The sequence below is a fragment of the Chelonia mydas genome, chromosome 19, assembly GCF_015237465.2.
Source record: "Chelonia mydas isolate rCheMyd1 chromosome 19, rCheMyd1.pri.v2, whole genome shotgun sequence".
NCBI lineage: Eukaryota > Metazoa > Chordata > Testudines > Cheloniidae > Chelonia > Chelonia mydas.
Window position 1 is genome coordinate 15,643,332 of NC_051259.2, and position 16,514 is coordinate 15,659,845.

Genomic DNA, 16,514 nt, shown 5'->3' on the forward strand with positions numbered 1-16,514 from the left:
TCTAACCCCCCCATGAGGCTTTTGATCCCCCCACCCCCGGGACTTTCCCCTCCTGGTGAATCTAGCCCAGCAGGGGCATGGAGCCCAGTGTTCAGAGGGCACTGATCTGCATTGGCGTGTCTGGGGAGAAGGGCAATCAGGATTCGCCTCCCCTGCCTGGGTGCATTTCCTGCTCGTCAATTAACTCAGGCTATAAGTCCACTAAACAGCACTGCAGCCTGGTCATCAGTTCTAGGCAGCTCCAGAGCCAGCACTGTAGAGTTATTCTCATTCTGTAGATAGGTAAAGTGAGGCACAGAGAATTGTCTCTCCTCCTTCTCCCCCGAACCCCGGAGATGCACAGCAGTGGCAGGAAAAGAATTCAGGCATCCAGATCTCGTATCCGTAAACCAGGGTGTAATGCAGATGCTAATAGTCCTTAGCATTCACATGGTGGTTTTCTTCCATACACCTCAAAGACATAATTATCATTGCAGCTGGGGAAACTGAGGCACAGAGCGAGGCAGTCCCCGGTCCTCAAAGACATTTAGGCATCTAAATAATCTTTGAGGATCGGGGCTGAAGTGGCTTACCCAAGGCCATGGAGTGAGTCGGTGGCAGGTCCTGGCTGCTGGCTTCGTTTTGCACTATTCTACCTGAAGTCACAGCAGCAGCATGCCAGCAAGGCTGACCCCTGGGGCCGAGGGGAGCAGGCGTGTATATGTGCAGGAGATGCCTTGAGAGCCAGCGTGCCCCGATTGCAGTGGTAACAGCTGCTGTCTCCGTGGCTCGAGGTGGGGCTCAGGGGACCGCTGCTATGACTGGTGACACTGTGGTCCCATGTGGGGTTTGAGCCTGATCAGCCCCCTGCCCCCAAGAGCAGCAACCCGAAGCTGGCTGGGACGTCTCCGGGGTGGTCCTCTGCTGGGATTGTGATTCTGGCCAGGCTTCAGCCCTAGTGTTTCTCGCTGGGGGGCGGGGTAGGAAGATGAGAGCGTTGTTCTCATTTCCCAACAAATTCCTTCTCCCCACCCTGGGGAAGGGCAGAGCTCTGCAGCAGCTTGGTCTGGGACTCTGCGAGCGTGGTTCTGTCGCCTGGGGTAAGGAGCTGGACGTCTCGCTTGCAGGTGAGCTATTGGTCCATGGCCTCATCTCATGGTCACCAGGGCTTTGTGCAGCCCCCTCCCCCTCACCCAGGGTAGTGCACATTGAAAAGATGAGTAGGCATGGCTGCTGCATGGTATAAAGAGTGTGTGTAGCCTGACACAGGGGGGTTGTGGATTTTAGGAGCTCCACCCAGCGCTTGCAGAGGAAAAACGGGGGAGGCACAGTCTCAGTTTTGCCCCCATGCCTCCCACCCTCCTTGCACCCTTTGTGTAACTTAGCCACGTCTGTGACAAGCAGCAGCCACGTTCTCCTCCTGCCCTGAGCCACAGACTCTATGGACCAGGGCTGAAATCCTGGCCCGCAGTTTGTACAGCGCCTAGCGCCATGGCGTTCTGGTCTCTGACTAGGGCTCCTAGCTACTGTGGGAATATAAATAGTAAATGACTATCATACAGACATCCATGACGAAACTCCCATTGACGGGACCAGGGCCTGACTTTCACCCCACAGACTTTGCTCCATGGATCTCGTTCACCTCTGGACTTTACGAAGAGCACAATGGGTCATTTTTCAAGAACACTTTGCAGGCCCTGCAGCAAACATTCCCTGGGTTTCTAAGTGCTTCTTTCTTCAAAGCACTTCAACAATCCTTAACATTTTTGTAGCACTTTTCATGTCAAAGCATCACCCGGATATTAATGAATGATCCTTGCAACAGCCCTGCCAGGGAGGCTGGTGAGCTGAGCTAGGCAGTTTTCAGTGAAAAAAATGCAGCAACAGTGACATTGAAACAGTTCACGACAGCATGTTTTTTTCACTGGATTGTTTTGGCTGGAGAGACCCTCCCAAATCCACGGAAGTAAATCAATGTGTTTCAATAGTTTGGTTCCAAAGGACTTTTCATTTCACAATAGCCTTTCATTTCATTTTTAAAAAATAAATCAAAACCATCTGAAAAAGGTAAAAAGTAAAATAAAACATCGATTTTGTCCGAACAAAATGTTTAATTCAGAAAAAAATGTTTATACTTTTCAATTCACCAAAATTTTGACAATTGTCATTTTGCTTTGATCCCAGTTTTTTTGTTTTGTTTCAGATTTGCCCATGAACCAAAAAAATTAAAATCAGTTATTCGTGGCACAGAGGCCCATTGGTGCCAACAAGCAAAGGGTTCACTGTTCTTTACAAGCAACTCCTGTCTCAGACCTCACAAACCAACTGCTGTCCCAGACCTGACAAACTCACTACTCCTAAGGGCTGATCTACACTGGGAACTTATATTGGCATGGCTACATCTCTCAGGGGTGTGAAAAATGCACGCCCCCTTGAGAGATGTAGCTACACCAACCTAGCCCCAGGTGTAGCCAGCACTAGGCTGATGGAAGAATTCTTGCCTTGATCACACTTTCCCTTCACTGAGCACACACATTACTTGACAAACGTCACTTGTTTCCTTTTCCAAAGTGTTCATAGGCAGCACATGATTTTTCTGAATCTGTTTCTTACAGGAAATGATTTGCCAGCTAATCTCAGGTTTCAGAGTAGCAGCCGTGTTAGTCTGTATTCGCAAAAAGAACAGGAGGACTTGTGGCACCTTAGAGACTAACAAACTTATTTGAGCATAAGCTTTCGTGAGCTACACTTTTCCACTGAATGCATCCGATGAGGTGAGCTATAGCTCACGAAAGCTTATGCTCAAATAAATTTGTTTTTTTCATAGATAGATTCATAGATATTTAGGTCAGAAGGGACCATTATGATCGTCTAGTCTGACCTCCTGCACAACGCAGGCCACAGGATTTCATGCACCACTCCTGCAAAAAACCTCACACCTATATCTGTGCTATTGAAGTCCTCAAATCGTAGTTTAAAGACTTCAAGGAGCAGAGAATCCTCCAGCAAGTGACCCGTGCCCCATGCTACAGAGGAAGGCGAAAAACCTCCAGGGCCTCTTCCAATCTGCCCTGGAGGAAAATTCCTTCCCGACCCCAAATATGGCGATCAGCTAAACCCTGAGCATATGGGCAAGATTCACCAGCCAGATACTACAGAAAATTCTTTCCTGGGTAACTCAGATCCCACCCCATCTAATATCCCATCACAGGCTATTGGGCCTATTTACCATGAATATTTAATTACCAAAACCATATTATCCCATCATACCATCTCCTCCATAAACTTATCGAGTTTAATCTTAAAGCCAGATAGATCTTTTGCCCCCACTGCTTCCCTTGGAAGGCTGTTCCAAAACTTCACTCCTCTGATGGTTAGAAACCTCTCTAAGGTGTCACAAGTCCTCCTTTTCTTTTTGCGAATACAGACTAACATGGCTGCTACTCTGAAACCTATCTCTTGTTCTGTATTTCAGTTTCTTAATATCTGAGATCTGCAATCAGAACAACTTTGCTTTGTTTGGATGGGATGCAAAGATCTCATAGAAGGTCTGTGTTCCCGTATTGGATGAGGGTGATTATCAGTATCAGGTTTCCGGTACAAACACTTATGTTTAAAGTGGTGAATATTGCTTTCCGTCAATATGCTCCAAATAGTTACTTAGCGTGTGCTGATTCGGTTAACTCTCCTGCTACCAATCACATCTCTGGTGCATTCCTCCAGAGCGAGCGCAAAAGGGGTGTGAAAAATTGGCTCCGCCAATCTCTTCTAATATTCATGGGATTTTTTTTTCTTTTTTGCAGTTCTATGTAGACCCTTAGCTTCAGCTCCGCCTTCTCTCCACTGCCCTGTGTTATGGTGATAACACCAGTGATTAGGACTTGCTCTGCCATAGGGTTCCTCTGTGAGCTTAGACGAGTTACTTGGGCCCAGATCCTCCAAGATATTTAGGGTCCGAAGTTCCACTGAAGTCTGTGGAATTTAGGCACCTAAATACTTGTGAGGGTCTTGGCGTTAGCCTGTGTGTGCCTCAGGTCCCTGTCTGTGCTAGGAGAATACTAGCGCGGCCCTTCTCCACAGGGGCGCGGTGCGTACCATCTCCTAGACAGGCACTGCTTCACCGGCCAGACCAGCACCCTGGGGGCTTTGCAGGGTAGAGCTGTCTTGCAGCTGTTGCTGCTAAAGACTGTGCATTAATTTCATTAGCTGAGGTCCGGAGGGAATGCCTGTGTTGTGATGCTAGTTTTTGGTCCGGAGAGACCTCTGTTCATATTTAAATGGTCTCCACCAGAGGCCCTGTTTTGGAGCCATGACTGCTTGCTGACGGTCCCAAGGGAGTCCCACAATTGGTTCACGCTGGTGCTACAGTGGCCTCCTATTGTGGGTGACTGAGGACCAGAAGGCAGGGGCCTGCTCTGCCTTATGCTGGGAGTAACTACCTTGCCAGAAGTGGAGTTATTCCGGGTCTACACCACCGTGACAGAGATCAGAACCTCACCCAGAGACACTACCTGGTCTATGGCCACGGAATCCGGGCCATGGAAATAAAGGGGCTCTAACTAATCAAGTTCTGAACTGGGCCTCAGGAGAACTGGGTTCAAATCCTGGTTCTGGCACAGACTCCCTGGGTACCCTTGGCCAAGTCACTTAGTCTACGCTGTGCTTCAGATCCCCATCTGTGAAATGAGGGTGATACTTCCCACCTCGCAGGGGTGCGTGGCCAAAATCCCTTTGTGATTGTGAGGTGCTGTGGGCCATGTATGATAGATAGGGCCAAATAGTCCTGATCGCTAGCAAATGCATGTTCTGCAGCAGTCACCTTACTGCCGGTCTGTGCCTTGGAAACTCTAGCTCTGTGAATTGGGGCAAGGAAGAGGGGCCTTTAGCCAGAGTCTCTCCCATGCGTGGCCTGACACAGGGCAGTTTGTTAGTGGCCACATTCCTTTCCCCAGCCAGCCGCACTGTGCTGACCTGATGGGTTTAGGAAGCAGCTGTCAAATGCTTGCGCCTGGCCACTGCTGGATGGAGCTGCTGGTACCTGTAGCAGCCAGGTGGTCGTAGGCCAGCCCCTATTGATTTCTGCAGAGCCTATTGTGATCCTAAGAGAACCCCAGTGCCAGAAGGCAGGGGGCTCACTGTATCAGGCAGGGAGTTTCCGCTGGCCTGACCTGTTCAGTGCGTCCCAATTCACGTAAGTCATGATCTGTGTCGAATGGGTGTCATGTGAGGTATCCCTGGAAAACCAATAACACCCTGATCGTTAATATTCCTGCGTGGTGTGTGTACGGTAAACACCAAAGGACTGAGCAAGTGGGAAGGAAAAATGGGACCAAAACAGGGCTGGGGAGTGGGGAAACAGGTGTTTCCAGACAAAGGAAAGGCCAGTGCCTCCCTCCAGCTGCAATCAGACAATTGGCAATCACAGTCAAGTGGCCAGTCATTGGCCTATCAGCTGCTGCAGGGACAGATCAGTTTCCATTGTAGAAAACACCAGCGGGGAAGAAACTTGCGTGGAACCTTCTCCATCAGGCGTCCTGGCACCTTTCCTTATAGCGGGGACACTGGCCTTTGAGGAGACATTTCCAATGTCCACTGGACTATACAAGACAGGGGTAAAGAACCCCAAGTGATCTCTCATCTAAGATTACAAAGGAACCGAGCAGTTTGGACTTTGTGGGAGACCCTGACCTGGGGTGGTCAGCCATCTGGCTGGAGGGATGTGTGGTAAGACTCTTACCTGGAACCAAATCTGTGGTTTTGTTAAGTCTTAGTCACTGGAAAATGTTTTTCACTTTTATTTGTTGGCAACCCTTTCTGTCTTTATCCCTGACCCCTGAACTCACGTCAGACCTCTCTCTTTTTGGTTAAATACACCAGTTTTACTTCTATTCTAAATCAACCCAGTGCTGTGTTTGCTATGAAGTGTTTATTAGCTCCAGTCAAAGAAATAAGCTGTGTGCTTTTGTCTCTTTAAAGGCGCAATGGGCTTTTATCACTCCTCTGAATGTTCCAGGGCAGGGCTGGACATTTCCGGGCAGACGGTTTGGGGGAAATGCAGGACTGGGGGTGTGTTTGGGACACCTGGCTAGTAGTAACCGAGGCTGGTGAAGACCAGAGTCTGGCTGAGGTGTAACAAGCAGGCTGCTGGAGTCACAGCCGCTGAACCAGGGCAGCTCAGCACACAGACTCTCGGGGCACGCTTGTCCACTGGCTGGGAGTGTCCAGACAGGGAGCTACAGCAGCAGAGCATTTTAAGGCTCTCCGGGTTACAGGACAAGCTGTGACACAACCTCTCACTGGCCTGGACTGCACCCCAAAATGTGAGCACCATGGTCTCCAGTTATCCCAGGACACTGCTTTCCTGTCTGGAACTGGTGGGCTGTGGGAATGGGGTACAGAGAGACCTTATTCCCTGCCCCATTTTGTCTGGCTGCTGATTCTGCACTCCACACCCTTGTCAGAGCCTGAGACACCATCTTATCTGCACCAGATTTTTGGGCAGGGAGATCTGGATAGAACTTCTTTCAGAGACCGTGGGTGTTACTGCGGGATCCACACCCTGTCTCCAGAGATTAAGTGCTCTGCAGTACTCTTCCCCCTCCAGCCAGACCAGCTCTCCTACATGGCAAGATACACCATGGACGCTGATAACAACATATCAGCCAGGAAACTCAATGATCTCTTCACAGATGGGGAAACTGAGGCACCAAAGCAAAGTGACTTGCTGCAGGTCACCCAATAAGCCAGTGGGAAATCTGGAAATAAAGCCCAGGAGTCCTGACTGCCTGTCCCGTGCTCTGCCCACCCCTCCACACAGCACATATCACCCCTGGGTCAGCCCCCAGGCTTTGGGATAATGTGATGGGACCTCTAGAAAATTACTTTGTGCACAAAAGCATAACCCAGACATTCCCAAGTGTCCCGAAGCCAGGCTGGGCCGGAGGAGGGGAGAGTTTGCTGTGAGGGACGTGGGAATTCTGAACCGAATGGGGAGCTGTTGGTCATAGAGGACGGGCAGAAGGTTGGAGGAGGCGCTGAAGCCTATGGGTCAGGGCTGCCCTGTGCACTCAGCTCCTGGGGGCAGAGCCAGGTCCACAGAGGCAGGGAGACACCACCTGAGGGAGCAGCAGGACGGCTCCTTGGCCCTCAGCGGGGGGCCCTGAGCAGAGGATACTGGAAGAGCAGGGAGGAGTTGCTGTGTGTGGGCATGAAGGTCTCAGCCATGCCCCTCGCGGGTCAGCGACCAATGCACTGATGGACCAGAGGTAGATAGGGACCTAGGGAGGGTGGGAAGGAGCTGGTGGAAGTTGCTCACAGGCCCTGGAGAGGGACGGCTCCCTGCTGAGGCAGCCTCCGTTCTCAGACCCGGGGGGGGGGGGGGGGGCCGGACATGGCTCCAGCTGCTCACAGGCCCTGGCGGGGTGGGGGGACAGCTCCCTGCTGAGGCAGTCTCCGTTCTCAGACCCGGGGGGGTGGGAGGGGGCCGGACATGGCTCCAGCTGCTCACAGGCCCTGGCCGGGTCGGGGAGACTGCTCCCCGCTGAGGCAACTTCCGTGCACAGGCCTGGGCGGGGAATGGCTCCCCCCTGTTCCCCCCAGCAGACTTACTGTTTAACATTTGTGCCTGTGGCTGGAACAAGCTGATTAGGCAGAACAGCAGCTTGAGCAGCAATTAAAGCGCCTTTGTCCCACCTCAGCCCTTTGGCGAGGCGCGGCCAGCGGCTGACCAGGGAACTTGAGGAACCCACAGATCACTGGGCAAAGGCCTCCTGGGCGCCAATCGTCTCTGCTCAGCCCAGCAGCGCCAGGACGTCCTGCAGCCCACCCAGCCACAGGCCTGGGGGCCGGAGGAACAGCACAGGACCATGGCAGCCTGCCCTGGGAGCATGGGAGAGGAGCCTGGAGCCCGCCGCTCTCCCCCGTCTCTCCCGGCTCTGCCCTCTCCATTTGGTGGGGCTGGGCGCTGAATGTCTCTGCTGAGCATCCTGGTGGGTTGCCGCTGCCCAGGATCCACAGTCCTGGGCTGCTGATGCCCGCTGGGGTGTTTCCTCAGGCAGGAGCTGGCTGGTGGCTGTAGCAGGCCCTGTGGGTGTTGCAGGCCCAGAGGGGTCTGGGAGTCTTGGCCCCCAACCTCCGTGCACACAGGACCTAGCGGCATCCTTCCGAATCGTGCATCTCAGACCCTATGAGCCAATGGGAGCTGTGGGTGCTCAGGCTCCCGATTTCCCGGGGGCTAGCAGCAGGGCCACATGTTTGAAAGGGCTGGGCTCACTGCCATGGGGTAGCGCCAAGGCTTGGGACAGGCAGGGCCCACGGTGAGCCAGTCAGTGCTCCCTCAGCCCTGCCCAGAGCACTCTGGGATGCAGCCATGAAGCCTTTAACCTGCCGGCTCTGCTCAGGTCGCAGAGCTGCCCCACTGATTAACTGATCGGCCCCCGGGCGTGGCAGCGCTGCTGCAGCCGATGCTGTTAGGAAACTGACCCATCCATCCCCCCAGGAGCCGGCCAGCAGGGCCCAGACTTGGGGATGGCGGAGTAGGAGCTGTTTAAAATATCAGCTCACATGTGTCACCAGCGCATAGGAAAATCCATCCCCAACCTTTCCTCTCCACTGGGCTCTTTTCCAGTGGGATCAGATGATCGAACGGGGCCAGAGGGAGCCTGAACCGCCCCGCACAGATCCACGGGTGGGTCTGAGCTAGGAGTGGGAGTGGAGCTGTGGACTAGGTCTGCCCTGCAGTCAGGGGTGCGGCTGCAGCACGTCTGGACACACCCAAGCTGGCTTTGGTCTAACTCCAGAACCAGAGAGCAGTGACGCTGCGGCAGCACGGTCTGTTCACGCCTGCCTGGGACTTGAATGGCTCGCCCTGCCCCTACTGCCACGCCTGCCTTGCTACTGCTAGCGAGAGCAGAGCCAGCTCGGGGGTGTCTGGACCTGCTGGGCGCACCTCTGGTTGCAGGGCAGACGCACCCCATGGTTATAACATTTGCACTAATAGAGGTGGGCAGGATACCTGCTCTCACGTGCTAGATGAGCTGCTGGCTGGGCACGGCATTCATGTCTAGGGGGGTGGGGTGGCCTCCTGGGGAAAGCCTTGGCCAGCTGGGTACCGTGGTGGCCAGGTGGAGGGTGCTACCCCGTGATGCTGCCCAGTCTCACTCTCATTTGCGCTCTGACCCCAAGGCACATTAACCTCTCACTGTGTGGCAAGCAGCTGGGAGAACTGCACCCAGTGCCAAGAGATAAGGGCAGGAGGCATGCAGCCAGCCCGATCCCGGTGCAGAGCTGGGAGAGATTCCAGGAGGCCAAGCACGTCCCTTTTGTCTGCACCCAGCCTGCAGGTCTCTGGGATCCAGGTCGTGCTGCCCAGAGCCAGGCCTGAGAGATTTCAGCTGCAGGTCCCAGTGATGCCACCCCGTGGAGCTGCCCTGGTGCCAGTGTGACCCCCCACACCAGGAGCAGAGCAGTACCCTACTCGTTGCCACCGCATGCTCAGCCAGAAGGTTTGGATAAAAGTGTCAGACACATGGTGCCTGATTCTCCCCCATGGACACCTGGAGGACTCCAGGGACTCCTGATTTATTCCACCAGGGGGTGCTGGAAACCACTGCCAGTGTAATTGCCATGAGGCCCCAGCTGCCCACAGCCCCATCTAATGCTCCTTGCCCCCCCGAGACCAGCCCAGCTTATGAAGCCCATGGAGCCGTCAGGCTAGAAGCAGAGTTTGGCATCTAAGGATAGAACAGTGACCCTCCCGCCCTTGCCTGTAGTCAAGCGCACGGCGTAGCCAGCTTCTGTCACTTCACATGGCTTGGCAGAGGGGCTAGGATTGCCAGGTGTCCGGTTTTCAACCAGAACGCCCAGTCAAAAAGGGACTGTACAAACACAGAACAATGGGGTCCTGGCCCATGGCTGGGGCTCTTAGGGGCTACCACACTACAAATAATAAATAATAAGCATACTGCAGTGATGGGCACTATAGAAAACCCTTAGGTAGTGAGATAAGCAGAACTTAATACCCCGTCTAGTGGCTAGATCATGTAGAGAGGTTTGTGGGTCTGCGGCCTGATGTTTTAGCAGAAGCACGTGTTTGACCCAGAGGCCCCACGTTCAGCCCTCCTGGGTGACTCCTCCAGCAATGGCTTTACACAAATCGTTAATTACCATAGATAGCTAGGACTGGGGTTTAGCTCCCCTCTGCACCCTCCAACAGCAGCGTTGGCCCAGGACTGACGCGGGACGAAAGACAGCCAGCATTACAGCCCAGCTGTTCCTTGCAGCTCTTTCAGCTACTGCCCCAGCTAAACGCTACGTCACTTGCAAGGACTAACAGGCTCCCAGCACAGGGCTGCGTGGCTGCATCTTCACCTGTGGCATGTGAGTGAAGGGCAGGAAACAATGCCTGCTCATACAACCTGAGCCCACTGCCCACGGGCATTACAAGCATAGAGCCAAGCTAAGGCCCCGTCCTGCAATCAGATCTGACCTCACCAATGGGGCAACTGCAGTGTAGAGCAAATGAGCAGATTTGCACTGGACCCAGAAGCCCTGCAGACCTCAGCATTAGCCCAGGGCAAGTCAGCACATAGAGGAACACCGGGCTCTGACAAATCCTGGAGCGTGAAATATGGATCTGAACAATAACCATCTGATCAGACTCCTTCAGCACAAGGGGACGGCTTCCTTGGTTTAACGCCAGGGCACCACCTGTTGGGCAAAAGATATCACTGCAACCCTAGTTTGTTTTATAAGAGCAGGAGACATCCTTAAAAAATTTAAACCTGTGGGTAGGTCCTTTAAAATCACAATAAATCACCCACATTTAAAGATCCAGGTGCAGTTTGTTCTAAGTTGCTATTCTGGAGGAAATGTGATGGGCTCCAGCTTCCCCGGCTCCTTTGTCCAAGACCCTCTGACCGTCCCTATGTGTCAGCGGCAGATTGCAAGGCAGGACTTCAAGTCCCCCAGTGACCCGTGTGTTCATGGGCAGGAAGAAGGACACCTCAGTGTTTCACCTACTAGTGTTTCCTTCCAGGTCAATTGTGGGATGAGTGGTGGGCAGGTGCTCAGCCCAGTTCCTAACAGGCCGGTGACCATGTCACAAAATAGTCTCACCACGACTGGCACTAACTGGCCCCTTCAGCTGAGGTGCCGAGGGCCAGATGGGCCATGGAGACCGAACAGCTCTCTCACCTTGAAAGGGGTCTCCCGTAGAGCAAGGGCAACTTGTGTTGGCAGGGGCGGTGGGCGAAGCTGGCCCTGCCACTGCCCATGCAGTACCCCTTCCCTAGGGCGAGACAGCTGCCCTCCAAGGCTGTCATGCTTTCATGGCATAGTTTTCATTGGACCTAAATTCATTATAAAATTTAAATGATAGCCCCATCCCCACCCCCGGCCATAAAAAGGTCTGGGGCTGTGCTGTGTGCTTCCTAAAGACACGTCTGGAATGCTGATGGGTGCATCAGCAGCCTTCCCCAGGGGGCAGCCTTGTTGTTACTCAACAGGCTGGCTCAAGTGTCGGGATTCGTTTCTCGGAGTGCTAGGTCTGTCTGTCTTCTCCTGTCTGCAGGGCACACGTTGTCGGGCCTGTCCTACAAGCACCGTGCATGCCATCGACAAAGAACAATCCGAGGGATCTGCACAGCGCCTGGCCAGGGTGCTCACTGAATCAGTGACCGAGGATACAACGCCGGGTTTGGTTCTGGAGAAGTGGCCAGACTCTGTAAAACTGGGCTGGGACCATGTCCCTTGGGTGCCTCAGCACTGCCGGCCCCAAGCAATGAGGAATGATGGACGGTACCTGGGTTCATTCATGCTGTTCCAGGGGGAGGTTTGCTGGGCTCTCATCTTCCCAGCCCTAATGACTCCTGGCAGCACCTTGCATTGCCCCACCCCCACCCAGAGCACCCAGAACAGGAAATAAGGGCCCAATGCTGAGCACTCTCTATTCCCATTCATCTCATTAGGATTTGAAGCCCTTAGGCCCCAATCCTTAAAGGTACATAGGTGCCTCAGTCCCAGTTTGGGGCCCACTGTGATCCACAACATTGCCACTGAACCCTGCAGGCTCCTAAACTCACTTGGCCCCCTAAGTTTTCAGGGTAAAAGTTCCCACGGCATCTATGTTTTTGCCTCTGGCCATGTGCATGGCTCCCTCCCTCCAGGCATCTGGATGCCCAGCTGAGCCCCAGAGCAATCCATGAACTGGGGGGAAGATCAGGGCTCACCCACCTAAGTAGGGTTGCTAGGTGTCCGGTTTTTTACCAGAATGGCCGGTTGAAAAGGGACCCTGGCAGCGCCGTTAAAAGTCCAGTTGGTGGCGCAGCGGGACTAAGGCAGGCTCCCCGCCTGCCATGGCATCGTGCAGCTCCCTAAAACAGTGGCATGTTCTACCTCCGGCTCCTATGCGTAGGGGCAGCCAGGGGGCTCTGCACACTGTTCCCACCCTAAGCGCCAGCTCTGCTGTTCCCATTGGCTGGGAACCATGGCCAACGGGAGCTATGGGGGTGGTGCCTGCAGACAGGGCAGCACGCAGAGCCACCTGGCCATGCCTCCGCATAGAAGCCAGATGGAGGACATGTCGCTGCTTCCAGGAGATGCCTGAGGTAAGCACTGCCCAGAGCCTACACTCCTGACCCCCTCCTGCGCCCCACCCCCTGCCCCAGCCCTGATGCCCCTCCTGCTCTCCGAACCCCTGAGTCCCAGCCCTGAGCACCCTCCTACAACCCCAAACCCCTCATCCCCAGCCCCACCCCAGAGTCTACAACCCAGCCACAGCCCTCACCTGCCCCCTGCACCGCAACTCCCTGCCCCAACCCAGAGCCCCCTCCCACACTCTGAACCCCTAGGCCCCAGCCCAGAGCCCCCTCCTGCACCCCAAATCCCTCATCCCTGGCCCCACACCAGAGCCTGCACCCCCCGTCAGAGCCCTCACCCCCTGCTCTCCCCCACCCCCCAACCCCCTCCCCAGCCTGGTGAAAATGAGCAAGTAAGTGAGGGTGGGGAGTGCAACCGATGGAGGGAGGGGGGATGGAGTGAGCAGGGGCGGGGCCTCGGAGAAGAGGTGGGGTGGGGGGCGGGGAAAGGGTGTTTGGTTTTGTGCAAATAGAAAGTTGGCAACCCTATAAGTCACGTGCAGGGCCTGACCCAGGAGGGGTGCTCGGAGGCCACCCACCAGATTGGGTCTGTGATGGGGTGTACTGGGCCCTTTGAGGTCCCCTGCTGGAGTCCTCACGGTCCTACCACAGACCACCCCAGAAAAGGAGCAGTAAAGGTGGGTCCTCCAGGCCTGCCTAGAAAGGCTGCAGGGAAGCAGCCAATCAGAGCCCAGCAGGCTCAGTTAAAAAGGAGCAGAGAGAGAGCGCAGGTTCATACCCACCTGACAGGCGGCGCTCACAAGGGCTGTGTCCCCCATCACAGGGTCCCTTCAGAATCTGAGCCCTGCTGCAGGAGGCCGTGCCCAGGTGGTTGCTGGTAGCCCAGTGGTGACGGCCCTCACCTGGGATATGGGAGACCCAGGTTCTGTCTCCTTTCCACCTGAGGGGAAATAAAGGATTTGAACAGGGCTCTGGGATAGTCTGATGTGGGGCTCTGATAGTTTCTCCTGTTGAAGCTGGTGCAGGGGGAGTGGACCCAGGGGCTCTGACCTCCCAGCTGGGTGCCCAAACCACATGACTATACGGTGTCCCTTTGTGGATCTAGGCCTTGAAGGCTCAAGCCCTTATGCTCAGCAGTTTTGAGGCCCGCTCCATGTCCCTGGGAGGTTCTTGGGACTTTGTCATCTTTCGAGTGGTTCTGTGCTGGCATTTGGTTCTGGGAATCTCACGCCAGAAAGACGTTAACAAGCTGGAGGCAATTCAGTGAAGAGCAAAAAAACCAAACAAACGATGCAGGAGTTGGAGAGATGGATTTAAGAGGAAATCTTAGACAAGCTAAAGGTCCATTGCTCACCTAAGCAACTGCTAGGGAGGCCTGGGGCTTACAACTCTGCAAAGTGTAAGCAGCAGGGAGGGAGAGGAATTATTTAGAAGGTAACTAGATGCCCAGGATGGATTGAAAGGGAGGGGAGCTTAGGGTGAATATGAGACAAGCCTTCCCAAAGGATGAGATCTCTGAGGATGTGGAACTGTGTACCCAAGGGAAGCTGCAGAAGCCCCATCACTTAGGACATTTAAAATTGGCCTGGAAAGAGCCCTTGGAATTGCCCCCCTCAGGGATGGATCCTGAGGGGGGCATTGCAGGCCTGCAATGGCACTGGGAGACAGGCTGGAGGTTCTGAGAGGCATTTCCCAGCAATAGCTTCCAGGAGCTGATACCAATTTACCCCGGATGATTTATTTCGTAGCATTTCCTCTTATTTTTTCCCAGCTAAATGAGCTGGCTCAGCAGCCGCGGGCTCACTCCCTTTTCCCCGTCGCTCTGTGTGACACCGAGCAGTCGGGCGGGGGCCTGTCCCCCCAGCGCTGTGCTGCAGTATGCAGTCACTCTCAGAGTGCACGCGCCCACTGTGGGTGGGCTTGACAAGCTCCCCAGGGGGTTACAGACATGCAGCTTTTCAGACGTGCTCAGCTCCCCTTTAGGCACCGAAATGAGACTCAAGGGAGCAGAAGGGGCAGGAATGGGGCTGGGAAGCCCGCTCACAGGCGGTGGCACATGCTGTGGGGCTGAGGCCTGGTAAGAATTGCACCAACAGTGCTGGTTTCCCTCCTGTGCCGTTGTGCCAGGTAACGGGGGGTAGGCCTGCTGAGCCCCAGCTCTCTGGCCTCCCCCACTCCAGTACATTTGGAATGCTGCACCTGTGATAACCGTCCTGGCTCCTCGCCATATGGCTCCCTCCACTTTAAGTCTTTTCATTAGCTCACCTGCTTCCACCAAATCAGCCACAAGGGGAGGGGGAGATGGAAATGGACCATCCACCTCCTCTGCACCCGCCCCATGCACGACTCTACTCACCTGCTCATGCCTCCTCATGGCAGAAACTTGCTCCTATTCCCCCAAATGCGGGGGGCCTCCACCTCCCTGCCCACAGTCTGTCTCCCCACAAGCACAGGGAGCCTGCTCCAGGAGCAGGCGGCTCTCACCAATTCACTGGGCTTAGCTGGAGAACTGCGCCCATTGTGATCCATGGGGAGGGGTGGAAGGTCTCAGGGAACAGCAGGGACAGGATGTCATTTGGGCAGCAGCAGGGTGTGGAAGACAAGCTAGAAAACCAACCAAATGCGCATCTGCTACTTGTCATTTTAAACTCCCCTGCCAGTGTCAAATCTGATTCGAAGTGTCTGGCCCAAGGTCACACACTGAGCTGGGACCTGAACCCCAATCTCCTGAGCCCCAGTGCTGTGCCTTCACCCCAGAACCAGATCTGGGACGTCCACCCTCTGTAAACCTCATCACAATTCACAATTCAAGACACAATTCACTCCGCCCTCGGTAGACTGCCATGAGAACAAACGTCTGAATCCTCTGGACGTTAAAACAATGCAAAGCACAGCCCCTACCAGAGCCCTGCACAGCCCCACTGCTAACTACACGTGGCCAAGGGAGTCCGCACGAGAGCCATCTACAGCCATTTGTACTCTAACCAAATTCTGCACACCACCTGGAGTTCACGATGCATAACATATCCTATGCCTTTTGTATAGATGAGCTATGAAAGCATACCTATAGTCCTGGGGCACAGTGCCCTGTTTCCGGATAGTCTTGAAAAGGCTGGTGAGTTTCCTGACCAGGTGGGCACCTCCACACTTGTACAGTTCAGATGGAATGCTGTCAGGGCCTGGAGACTTGCCCATGGACAGCTGCTTGATGGCCTCTAGTAATCTCGTCTAAAGAAGGAGTGAGGGACAGCTCCTCCAGGATAGGATGCTGCAGGAAGTGAGTCAATAGCTTCATTGGACATAGGCATTGACAGTTCAGAAGACTATCAAAGTGCTCTGCCCAGTGAGAGAGAATATCACCATCCTCTGTGAGCAGCCCGTTACTGTCCGCTGTGAGGACAGGGGCTGTACCACTGGATTTTGGGCCATACACAGCATGGAGACCTTCTTAAAGGCCTTCATGTCGTGCTTGTCAGCTGCTCCCTGCAGTTTTTCAGCCTTCTGCTCCCACCAGTGTTTCTTCATTAGCCTTAATCTGGTTTGTAGTGTATGTTTGGCTTGATGGTACCTGGCCTTCTTCATTGCTGATTTCTTGTCCAAGATGTAGAACTTGTGTTTGGCGTGCATGGTCTTCAGTAGCCAGTCTATCTTATGGTCATTCTCATCAAACCAGTCTTGGTGTTGCCACCTTACAAAGCCAAGAACCTTGGATGCTGTATTATATGTGACATCTCTGAGCTTCTACCAGGTTGCCTCAATATCTGTGGGGTTCTTTGGGACCTCAGCTAACGCAGTCTCCAGTGTCTGTTCCAACTTTGTTTGCTGGGGTCTTTCATGGAAACCATATTGATCATCTTTGGGGGGTTTGAAATGACATCTGGGGTGCTTTGGTGCGAAGTGTAGTAACATGATACATCTCATTACCCAATGGTCTGACCA